An 11,730-nucleotide genomic window follows, 5' to 3' on the forward strand; every position below is an offset into this window, starting at 1 on the left:
TCTCCATTTAGGTTCATCTAAGTTTGTTGAATGTGTTTCTTGAAGACAAAAAATATCTTGTTCTTTTGCCTTCAGCCACATAAATATAAGTTTTCTTTTTCTGTTGTCTGCAAGACCATTGCAGTTATAACTAATTATTCCAACTTCATTATCATTCATATAAACCATATGACCTAAGTAAATACATAATATCTTTGATTGATTCTCTTAATAACATAAGTTTCATAGACATGAAAATCTTGTAACTAAAAATTGCATTATCATCTGCTATTTCTAAGAAAAACAATACCCCCACTAATAAACCCACAGACACACCATTCACACCACAGCACACAAGACCAACAAACACATACCCCCCAAAATATATTATTCGCTGACCGTTTCCCAACATCTAACTACATTGTCCAGTCCCAAAATAAACTAAAAAGCTCCAAAAAAAAAAATGTCAATTCATATCCTTCAAGTCGTCGCCATGGCGATGTCGCAATGACGTAATCACTACGCGACATTGTTATTGTTCCTCACATGTCTCTGTACAACTCACCGTTGACGTATAGTTTATCCACAACAAGGCGAGCTTGTTGTCCTTTCTGCCTAAAGGACTTCATAATTGGAATTAACTTACGTCGTTTCTCCACCACCTCAATTGGGTATTGGCTGGTCATGAAGAATTTAGTGCCTTTGAGTCTTCTGGAGAGAGCAAGCACTTCGTCTTTACATTTGGAGTTAGTAAACTTCACAAGCATAGGTCTCGGCTTAGCATCCTCCTTGCGTCTGCCAATCCTGTGTGCCCGCTCCATCCGGATCGCTCTGACCTCTTCCTCCGGGATGCCGAGATGCTCCTTCAAAAAGACTCGGACAAGACTCTCCGCAATGCTGTAAGTTTCTCCTCCATCTTCGCTAATTCCCATGATTAGCAAGTTGTCCTGCATGCTCCTGCAGCGGAGTTCCAACAAGTCTGCCTTTAATTTTTCATTCTCCGTTGTCAGTCTAGTGGTTTCGAGTTTCAGGCTTGTTAACTCAACTTTTAGCGTTGTCTGTTCCTTTTTTATCTCCACCATTTCAACATGATTTTGCTCGACTGATTTTTTCAGCTCTGAAACGTCAGTTTTAAGTTCATCCAAAATGTCCAGTTTCCCAAGTTTTTCAATCATAGCCTGCAACATTTTTCGATCGTCTGGAGTAAATGTTGCATTTTCGTCCAATTCACTAGAAGACAATTGATCACGGGCACGTTTAGATTCCTTTGATCCGCGTGTTGGCATGGTTGCAGGGGAACAATGAGTCACTCGGCGTTCGAGGCACCTTATTTTCTGCCAAATCACCCTCGTTAATAATATATATCTCACCAATTGCAGAGAGGTGGATATAAATAGCGAAGACGACTTCAAAAACTTTGTGTCACTGGCGCGTTTATATTATTTATAACCTTACATACTGGGACTTGTGTAGAGACGGTCTCAGCTCACGTTGCTCACGGCAGCCATCTTGCCATCTTCCTTTTTGTTTTCTAGCTCCCATGCTAGCTCTCTTAGTTTGTTATCCGACTCGTGCGCGCTTTGTGTTTGTATCCTTTTGTTTGTTCTTGTTCTATTATTTTGATTAAATCATGTTTTGTCACTCCATGCCTGCCTCCTTCTCTGCATCTTGGAGTTCGTCAACAACTAACTCTGACAGGAAACAAGAACAGTGTCAGAGGCAGCTGTAAGATCCACGAACAGGCTGAATTTGCCCCAGGGATCAATAAAGTACATTATTTTCTATTCTATTCTATGACAGCGTTTTTACTGTCTGGGGCCATAAGAATGTAAATATTGAAATTTTTTCAATGCAGATACTGTTCTGTGGCAAGTCTTAGATCCTGATTTCAACTTGTCAGCAAGACCATGGAGAGATAGATCTCGTTGAAGTTGTGTGAGGACAGGATTTTCCACATACTGATATGCTGAAGGTCTTAAGTGTTGTACGTGCATACACATGTTTTAAGTTAGATTTTCCTCCAAGGTTATATTTCTCCTCTTTTGTTGAGAAGAATTGTTGTACTGTCAGGACTTGGACTTGTTTTGCTTCTTCCACGCAAAGGATGATTTGCACGAGCGAGACGTGAGTGTAAGTACATGTTTAAAGGGGAAGATTATCACAATTTCAAAAGGGTTAAAAACAATAAAAATCAGTTCCCAGTGGCTTATTTTATTTTTCGAAGTTTTTTTCAAATTTTTACCCATCATGGAATATCCTGAAAAAAGGCTTTAAAGTGCCTGATTTTCGCTATCTGTGAAGCCACCGTCCATTTTCCTGTGACGTCATACAGTGCTGCCAATACAAACAAACAATGGCGAATACCACAGCAAGATATAGCGACATTAGCTCGGATTCAGACTCGGATTTCAGCATCTTAAGCGATTCAACAGATTACGCATGCATTGAAACAGATGGTTGGAGTATGAAACATTGAAGAAGAAACTGAAGCTATTGAGCGAATAGCTATTGACGCTATTCATAGTCATAGCATGGCCGAATAGCTGCGTTAGCATCGCCGGTAAAATGTGCGGACCAAACGATCAGGACTTTCACATCTTGTGACACTGGAGCAACTTAAATCCTTCGATTGGTAAGTGTTTTTTTTCGCATTAAATGTGGGTGGAAGGAAACGTAATATAGATGCAAATGGATCTGCGGGTTATCCATACATCTCTGTGCCATGTCTGCTTTAGCACCGCCGGTAAATAGCATGTTAGCATTGATTAGCGTAGCATGTTAGCATCGATTAGCTGGCATTCACGCTGCGACCAAATATGTCTGATTAGCACATAAGTCAACATCAACAAAACTCACCTTTGTGATTTCGTTGACTTTATCGTTGCAAATGCATCTGCAGGTTATCCATACATCTCTGTGCCATGTCTGTTATCGCCGGTAAAATGTGGAGACACTCCAACATATTAATGGGGGTCTGGCGGCTGATTTCTTGCCACTTTCGCATCTTATGTGCAACTTGAATCCGACAACACACCGACGAGGCATGATGTCTCCAAGGTTCCAAAAAATAGTCGAAAAAACGGAAAATAACACAGCTGAGACCCGGTGTTTGTAATGTGTTGTAAATGAAAATGGCGGCTGTATTACCTCGGAGACGTCACGTGCCGACGTCATCGCCACCAGAGCGATAAACAGAAAGGCGTTTAATTCGCCAAAATTCACCCATTTAGCGTTCGGAAATCGGTTGAAAAAATATATGGTCTTTTTTCTGCCCCATCAAGGTATATATTGACGCTTACATAGGTCTGGTGATAATGTGCCCCTTTAATTTATTTACACACTATAATACAAAACAGGAAAACGAAGGGCGCGCACAATGGCGGATAAAATCTAGACTATACTCAAGAACAAAAACAGCACAATGGCATGGCTATATACAAATAAACAAAATATACTATCTATGGCACAGAGCAAACCAAAAAAACTTGCACTGAGGCATGAATACAAAAAGTCTTACATGACGTGGTCAAACAATAAACAGCGTGGCAAGGCATGACGTTCGGCAAAGTAAGGTAGATGCGTGGTCATGAGGGTAGGTAGAGTTCAATACAATCTAGTATAATAAAGTTGCCAGGCCGAGGAACAGAACACAAATGGCTTAAATACTAGCTGTGAGTATTGAAAACAGGTGTAAGAGCTGCAAATGCACCAAATCTTTGAATTTCAATATTTGGACTTAATTAGGATGGTTTGAATGTTCTGGATAGCCAACAGGATGTATTATTCTGACTGATCTTTTTTGTAACACGGTTAGTGAATGAAGTGTAGATTTGTGGTTATTGCCCATATTTCTGCACAATAACTCAGATATGCTAACACTCGCCAGCGAATCTAAACCTGAAGTCGTGTTGATTTAACCCGAAGATGGGAAGCTCAGAGTGTCAGTTTGCAGAACAGCTGATCTGAGTAAGTTTAATCAACCCTGAGTATGTTGACTCTTGAGTTAAGAGCACAATAAAAAAGATGATTAATGGAAGACTGATTCACCGTAAGAAGCGAGGACAGGAAGAATCGTATTTCTTACGCGGCCTGAAGTGAAGGTGTTAATGTGTGTTTAAGGTTGAGGTTGTGCACATTTCTAAGAAAAATACAAACCCCGTTTCCATTTGAGTTGGGAAATTGTGTTAGATGTCAATATAAACGGAATACAATGATTTGCAAATCATGTTCAACCCATATTCAGTTGAATATGCTACAAAGACAACATATTTGATCTTCAAACTGATAAACATTTTTTTTGTGTGCAAATAATCATTAACTTTAGAATTTGATGCCAGCAACATGTGACACAAAAGTTGGAAAAGGTGGCAATAAATACTGACAAAGTTGAGGAATGCTCATCAAACGCTTATTTGGAACATCCCAGAGGTGTGCAGGCTAATTGGGAACAGGTGGGTGCCATGATTGGGTATAAATTCAGCTTCCCAAAAAATGCTCTGTCTTGGGCTTGGTACACCCCTTTGTCCACAACTGCATGAGCAAACAGTTAAACAGTTTAAGAACAAAGTTTCTCAAAGTGCAATTGCAAGAAATTTAGGAATTTCAACATCTACGGTTCATGATATCATCAAAAAGTTCAGAGAATCTGGAGAAATCACTCCACGTAAGCGGCATGGCCAGAAACCAACATTGAATGACCATGACCTTCAATCCCACTGTATCAAAAAAAAGACATCAATCTGTAAATGATATCTCCACATGGGCTCAGGAACACTTCAGAAAACCACTATCACTAAATACAGTTTGTCACTACATCTGTAAGTGCAAGTTAAAGCTCTACTATGCAAAGCAAAAGCCATTTATCAACAACAACCAGAAACACCGCCGTCTTCTCTGGGCCCGAGATCATCAAAGATGGACTGATGCAAAGTGGAAAAGTGTTCTGTCGTCTGACGAGTCCAAATTTCAAATTGTTTTTGGAAATATTCGACATCGTGTTATCCGGACCAAAGGGGAAGCGAACCATCCAGACTGTTATAGGCGCAAAGTTCAAAAGCCAGCATCTGTAATGGTATGGGGGTGCATTAGTGCCCAAAGCATGGGTAACTTACACATCTGTGAAGGCACCATTAATGCTGAAAGGTAAATACAGAATTTGGAACAACATATGCTGCCATTTAAGCGCCGTCTTATTTCAGCAAGACAATGCCAAGCCACATTCAGGATGTGTTACAACAGCGTGGCTTTGTAAAAAAAGAGTGTGGGGACTTTCCTGGCCCGCCTGCAGTCCAGACCTGTCTCTCATGGAAAATGTGTGGCGCATTAAGAAGCGTAACATACGACAGCGGAGACCCCGGACTGTTGAACGACTGAAGCTCTACATAAAACAAGAATGCTAAAGAATTCCACTTTCAAAGCTTCAACAATTAGTTTCCTCAGTTCCCAAACATTTATTGAGTGTTGTTAAAAGAAAAGGTGATGTAACACAGTGGTGAACATGCCCTTTCCCAACTACTTTGGCACGTGCTGCAGCCATGAAATTCTAAGTTGACTATTATTTGCGAAAAAAAATAAAGTTTATGAGTTTGAACATCAAATATTTTGTCTTTGTAGTGCATTCAATTAAATATGGGTTGAAAAGGATTTGCAAATCATTGTATTCCGTTTATATTTACATCCAACACAATTTCCCAACTCATATAGAAACGGGGTTTATATGTACTACAAAAAAATTGTACCGTGGCCTTAATACTGTGATAGTATCATATTTCTAGTTTAGCATGTATTTAGTTTAGTTTTAAACAAAAAATAAAAAATTGTCAGTAAAACATTGTTATCATTATTAGGGTGCAAGTTTATCATTCCTTTTGAGCGAGCGGCAAATTGGACGTTTCTTTTGTTATCTTCCTCAAACAGGGGGAGGCTCCTAAAATGAGTGCGAGGAAGGTGGAGTGTGTGCGTGAATAAATAAATCCATGCAATATATTTGTGCTGACATCACATTATCCCCACCACCGTCACCTGACACACACACACACACACACACACACACACACACACACACACACACACACACACACACACACGCAGACACACACACACACACACACACACACACACACATACAAACACACAAAGAAAGCCCCACTCAGATGACTAACACACACACACACACACACACACACACACACACACGTCGTTATCCATCCTATACAAGACCCCTTTTAAGCTAATTGGTTGTATAGCAGGGATGCGGACAAAGCTCATTACAGAACATCCAAATGTTTCCACCTGCTCCTGCACTGCTGGGATATAAAGCAGTAAATGAAAACTTTATTTTTGTTATGTGTAATAGTTTTTTTTGGAGAGGTGAAATAACACATGAAACAGTGAATACATGTCTGTTTTTGAAGAATGACAAGCGGTAGAAAAATGGATGAATGGAGGGTTCATAAATGGCACGTGACATATAAAGCGATATATAAGCCAATAGAAAAAGTGAAGTGAAGTGAAGTGAATTATATTTATATAGCGCTTTTCTCAAGTGACTCAAAGCGCTTTACATAGTGACACCCAATATCTAAGTTACATTTAAACCAGTGTGGGTGGCACTGGGAGCAGGTGGGTAAAGTGTCTTGCTCAAGGACACAACAGCAGTAACTAGGATGGTACAAGCGGGAATCGAACCGGCAACCCTCAAGTTGCTGACACGGCCACTCTACCAACCGAGCTATGCAACAGAGAATACAACAAATCCTTTGCAACTTATATTCAATTGAATAGACTAAAAAGATAAGATATTTCATGTTCACACTGACAAAATTTGCTATTTCTGCAAATAATCATGAACTTACAATTGAATGGCAGTAACACATGTCAAAAAAGGCATTTTTACCAGTGTGTTACATGGCCTTTCCTTTTAACAACACTCAGTGTGTCACACTTGGACTTGGATTTGTTTTGCTTATTCCACGCAAAGGATGATTGGCACGAGCCAGATGAGAGTGTGTGTACATTTTGATTTATTTAAACACTATTATACAAAAACAGGAAAACAAAGGGCGCGCACACGGGCGGATAACAAACTAGAGTATACTCAAAACAAAAGCAGCACAATGGCATGGCTATAGAGAAACAAACAAAAACACTATTCGTGGCACAAAACTAACCAAAAACTTGCACTGAGGCATAAATACAAAAACTTATATTCAATTGAATAGACTGCAAAGGTAAGATATTTCATGTTCACACTGACAACATTTGCTATTTCTGCAAATAATCATGAACTTACAATTGAATGGCAGTAACACATGTCAAAAAAAGCATTTTTACCAGAATGTTACATGGCCTTTCCTTTTAACAACACTCAGTATGTCACACTTGGACTTGGATTTGTTTTGCTTCTTCCACGCAAAGCATGATTGGCACGAGCCAGATGAGAGTGTGAGTACATTTTGATTTATTTAAACACTACTATACAAAAACAGGAAAACAAAAGGCGCGCACAAGGGCGGATAACAAACTAGAGTATACTCAAAACAAAAGCAGCACAATGGCATGACTATATACAAACAAACAAAAAAACTATTTGTGGCACAAAACAAACCAAAAGCTTGCACTGAGGCATAAATACAAAAACTTAGATTCAATTGAATAGACTGCAAAGATAAGATATTTCATGTTCACACTGACAACATTTGCTATTTCAGCAAATAATCATGCACTTACAATTGAATGGCAGTAACACATGTCGAAAAAGGCATTTTTACCAGTGTGTTACATGGCCTTTCCTTTTAACAACACTCAGTGTGTCACACTTGGACTTGGATTTGTTTTGCTTCTTCCACGCAAAGGATGATTTGCACGAGCCAGACGAGAGTGTGAGTACATTTTGATTTATTTAAACACTATTATACAAAAACAGGAAAACAAAGGGCGCGCACAAGGGCGGATAACAAACTAGAGTATACTCAAAACAAAAGCAGCACAATGGCATGACTATATACAAACAAACAAAAACACTATTTGTGGCACAAAACAAACCAAAAACTTGCACTGAGGCATAAATACAAAAACTTATATTCAATTGAATAGACTGCAAAGATAAGATATTTCATGTTCACACTGACAAAAATTGCTATTTCTGCAAATAATCATGAACTTACAATTGAATGGCAGCAACACATGTCAAAAAAGGCATTTTTACCAGTGTGTTACATGGCCTTTCCTTTTAACAACACTCAGTATGTCACACTTGGACTTGGATTTGTTTTGCTTCCTCCACGCAAAGGATGATTGGCATGAGCCAGACGAGAGTGTGAGTACATTTTGATTTATTTAAACACTATTATACAAAAACAGGAAAACAAAAGGCGCGCACAAGGGCAGATAACAAACTAGAGTATACTCAAAACAAAAGCAGCACAATGGCATGACTATATACAATCAAACAAAAACACCATTTGTTGCACAAAACAAACCAAAAACTTGCACTGAGGCATAAATACAAAAACTTATATTCAATTGAATAGACTGCAAAGATAAGATATTTCATGTTCACACTGACAAAATTAGCTATTTCTGCAAATAATCATTAACTTACAATTGAATGGCAGTAACACATGTCAAAAAATGCATCTTTACCAGAATGTTACATGGCCTTTCCTTTTAACAACACTCAGTATGTCACACTTGGACTTGGATTTGTTTTGCTTCTTCCACGCAAAGGATGATTGGCACGAGCCAGACGAGAGTGTGAGTACATTTTGATTTATTTAAACACTATAATACAAAAACAGGAAAACAAAGGGCGCACACAAGGGTGGATGACAAACTAGACTATACTCAAAACAAAAGCAGCACAATGGCATGACTATATACACACGAACATAAACACTAACTGCAGCACTAAACAAACCAAAAATTTGCACTGAGGCATAAATACAAAACATTTACGTGGCGTGGTCACAACAACAAACAGCGTGGCAAGGCATAAAGGTCGGCAAGGTAAGGTAGGTAGGATAGTAGGTATCTAGGGGTGTAACGGTACGTGTATTTGTATTGAACCATTTCGGTACGGGGGTTTCGGTTCGGTATGAGGGTGTATCGAACGAGTTTGTAATCTAAAGTCTTAACAAGCTGCTCTGCTTTCTGCCTCTGTCTGAGCAGTGAACACCCAGCATTGTCCCGCCCACACAACCATCTGATTGGTTACATACAAAGCAAATCAGCAGTGCGTATTCAGAGCGATGTAACAGCCAATCAGCAGTGCGTATTCAGAGCGCATGCAGTCAGTGCTCCGGCGTCGAGATGAGCAGATATGTGTTTAGCAGGACAGCGTGTGTGTGTGTGTGTGTGTGTGCGTGTGTGTGTGTGTGTGTGTGTGTGTGTGTGTGTGTGCGTGTGTGTGTGTGTGTGTGTGTGTGCGTTTGTGTGTGTGTGTAATGAAAGTCAACTACAGGCTTCCCAAATGCTGTAATAAATTAAACACGATGAGTTGACTTGAAACTGTTTAATGTTGCTCTTTTTATATGTAGAAGAAAGGTTTTGTCATTTTATTTAATCCAAGGAACAACTTGAGGAAGTTTAATGTGGATTAACGTGGGCAGAATTATTATAGTGTTCCAAATGTTAAAAGGATAAAGCCATTGTTTACAAATTTGGTAAATAAACAACCCAAAAATTATTATTTTGTTGTTTTCTTACTGTACCGAAAATTAACCGAACCGTGACCTCTAAACAGAGGTACGTACCGAACCGAAATTTTTGTGTACTGTTACACCCCTGTAGGTATCGTAGGTAAAGTTGCCAGGACTCGGACAGAAACAGAATGGCTTAAATAATGACTATGATAATTAGTAACAGGTGTGAGGGCTGAAGACAAGGGCGTGACTAGAGGGCAAGGTGAAAATCAATGGGTTACTACGGAAACAAAACAAACCAGGAAGTGCAAAACTTAAGAACTGAATGTCCAAAAAAACAAAACATGACCAAACATGATAAAAATAAAACATAATCCACAGATGTGACACAGTAAAAGTTTGGGAACTGAAGAGACACATTTTTGAAGTGGAATTATTTACCATTCTTGTTTGATGTACAACTTAAGTTGTTCAACAGTCTCCCTTCTCATATTTCAGCCTTCACACATTTTCAATGTCTGGACTACAGGCAGGCCAGCCTAGTACCCGCACTCTTTTACTATGCTGTTGTAACACCTGACTCAGGCATCGTCTTGCTGAAATAACCAGGGGCGTCCATGATAGCAACATATGTTGCTCCAAAACCTGTATGTACCTTTCAGCATTAATGGTGCCTTCACAGATGTGTAAGTTACCCATGCCCCCGAAACCATCACATAGGCTGCCTAGAACACTTCCACCCTAGAACAGTCCGGATGGTTCTTCTCCTCTTTGCTCCACAGTTTCCAATAACAATTTGAAAAGTGGACTGGTCAGACCACAGAAATCCTAACATGAACGAGGCATACGCCATAGCAGAGACGAATAAATATGCGCTAATTTAGTAGGTATTTAGCTTTAGTTTCCTTGACCCATCTGAGTTTTACTCAACACATAAAACCATATTGGAGATGGGTAGGTTGGGAGTTCAAACCCCGGCTGAGTCATACCAAAGACTATAAAAATGGGTCTCATTACCTCTCTGCTCGGCACTCAGCATCAAGGGTTGTAATTGGGGGTTAAATCACCAAAAATGATTCCCGGGCGCGGCACCGCTGCTGCTCACTGCTCCCCTCACCTCCCAGGGGGTGATCAAGGGGATGGGTCAAATGCAGAGAATAATTTCGCCACACCTGGTGTGTGTGTGACAATAACTGGTACTTTACCTTTAACTTACTTTTTACTTGTAAAACATTCAGGATTAATGTACTAAATACAAACCCCGTTCCCATATGAGTAGGGAAATTGTGTTAGATGTAAATATAAACGGAATACAATGATTTGCAAATCATTTTCAACCCATATTCAGTTGAATATGCTACAAAGACAACATATTTGATGTTCAAACTGATAAACATTTTTTTGTGTGCAAATAATCATTAACTTTAGAATTTGATGCCAGCAACACGTGACAAAGAAGTTGGGAAAGGTGGCAATAAATACTGATAAAGTTGAGAAATTCTCATCAAACACTTATTTGGAACATCCCACAGGTGTTCAGGCTAATTGGGAACAGGTGGGTGCCATGATTGGGTATAAAAGCAGCTTCCATGAAATGCTAAGTAATTCACAAACAAGGATGGGGCGAGGGTCACCACTTTGTAAGCAAATTGTCGAACAGTTTTAGAACAACATTTCTCAACGAGCTATTGCAAGGAATTTAGGGATTTTACCATCTACGGTCCGTAAAATCATCAAAAGGTTCGGAGAATTTGGAGAAATCACTGCACGTAAGCGATGATCTTACAGACCTTTGATCCCTCAGGCGGTACTGCATCAAAAAAGGACACCAGTGTGTAAAGGATATCCCCACATGGGCTCAGGAACACTTCATAAAACCACTGTCAGTAACTACAGTTGGTCGGTACATCCGTAAGTGCAAGTTAAAACTCTGCTATGCAGAGCAAAACCCATTTATCAACAACACTAAGGAACGCAACTGGCTTGGCTGGGCCCGAGTTTACATTTCAAATTATATTTGGAAACTGTGGCCTTGGTGTCCTCCAGAACAAAAAGGAAAATAACCATCCGGATTGTTATAGGCGCGAAGTTCAAAAGCCAGCATCTGTTA

The sequence above is a fragment of the Nerophis ophidion genome, linkage group LG17 (genome assembly GCF_033978795.1).
Source record: "Nerophis ophidion isolate RoL-2023_Sa linkage group LG17, RoL_Noph_v1.0, whole genome shotgun sequence".
NCBI lineage: Eukaryota > Metazoa > Chordata > Actinopteri > Syngnathiformes > Syngnathidae > Nerophis > Nerophis ophidion.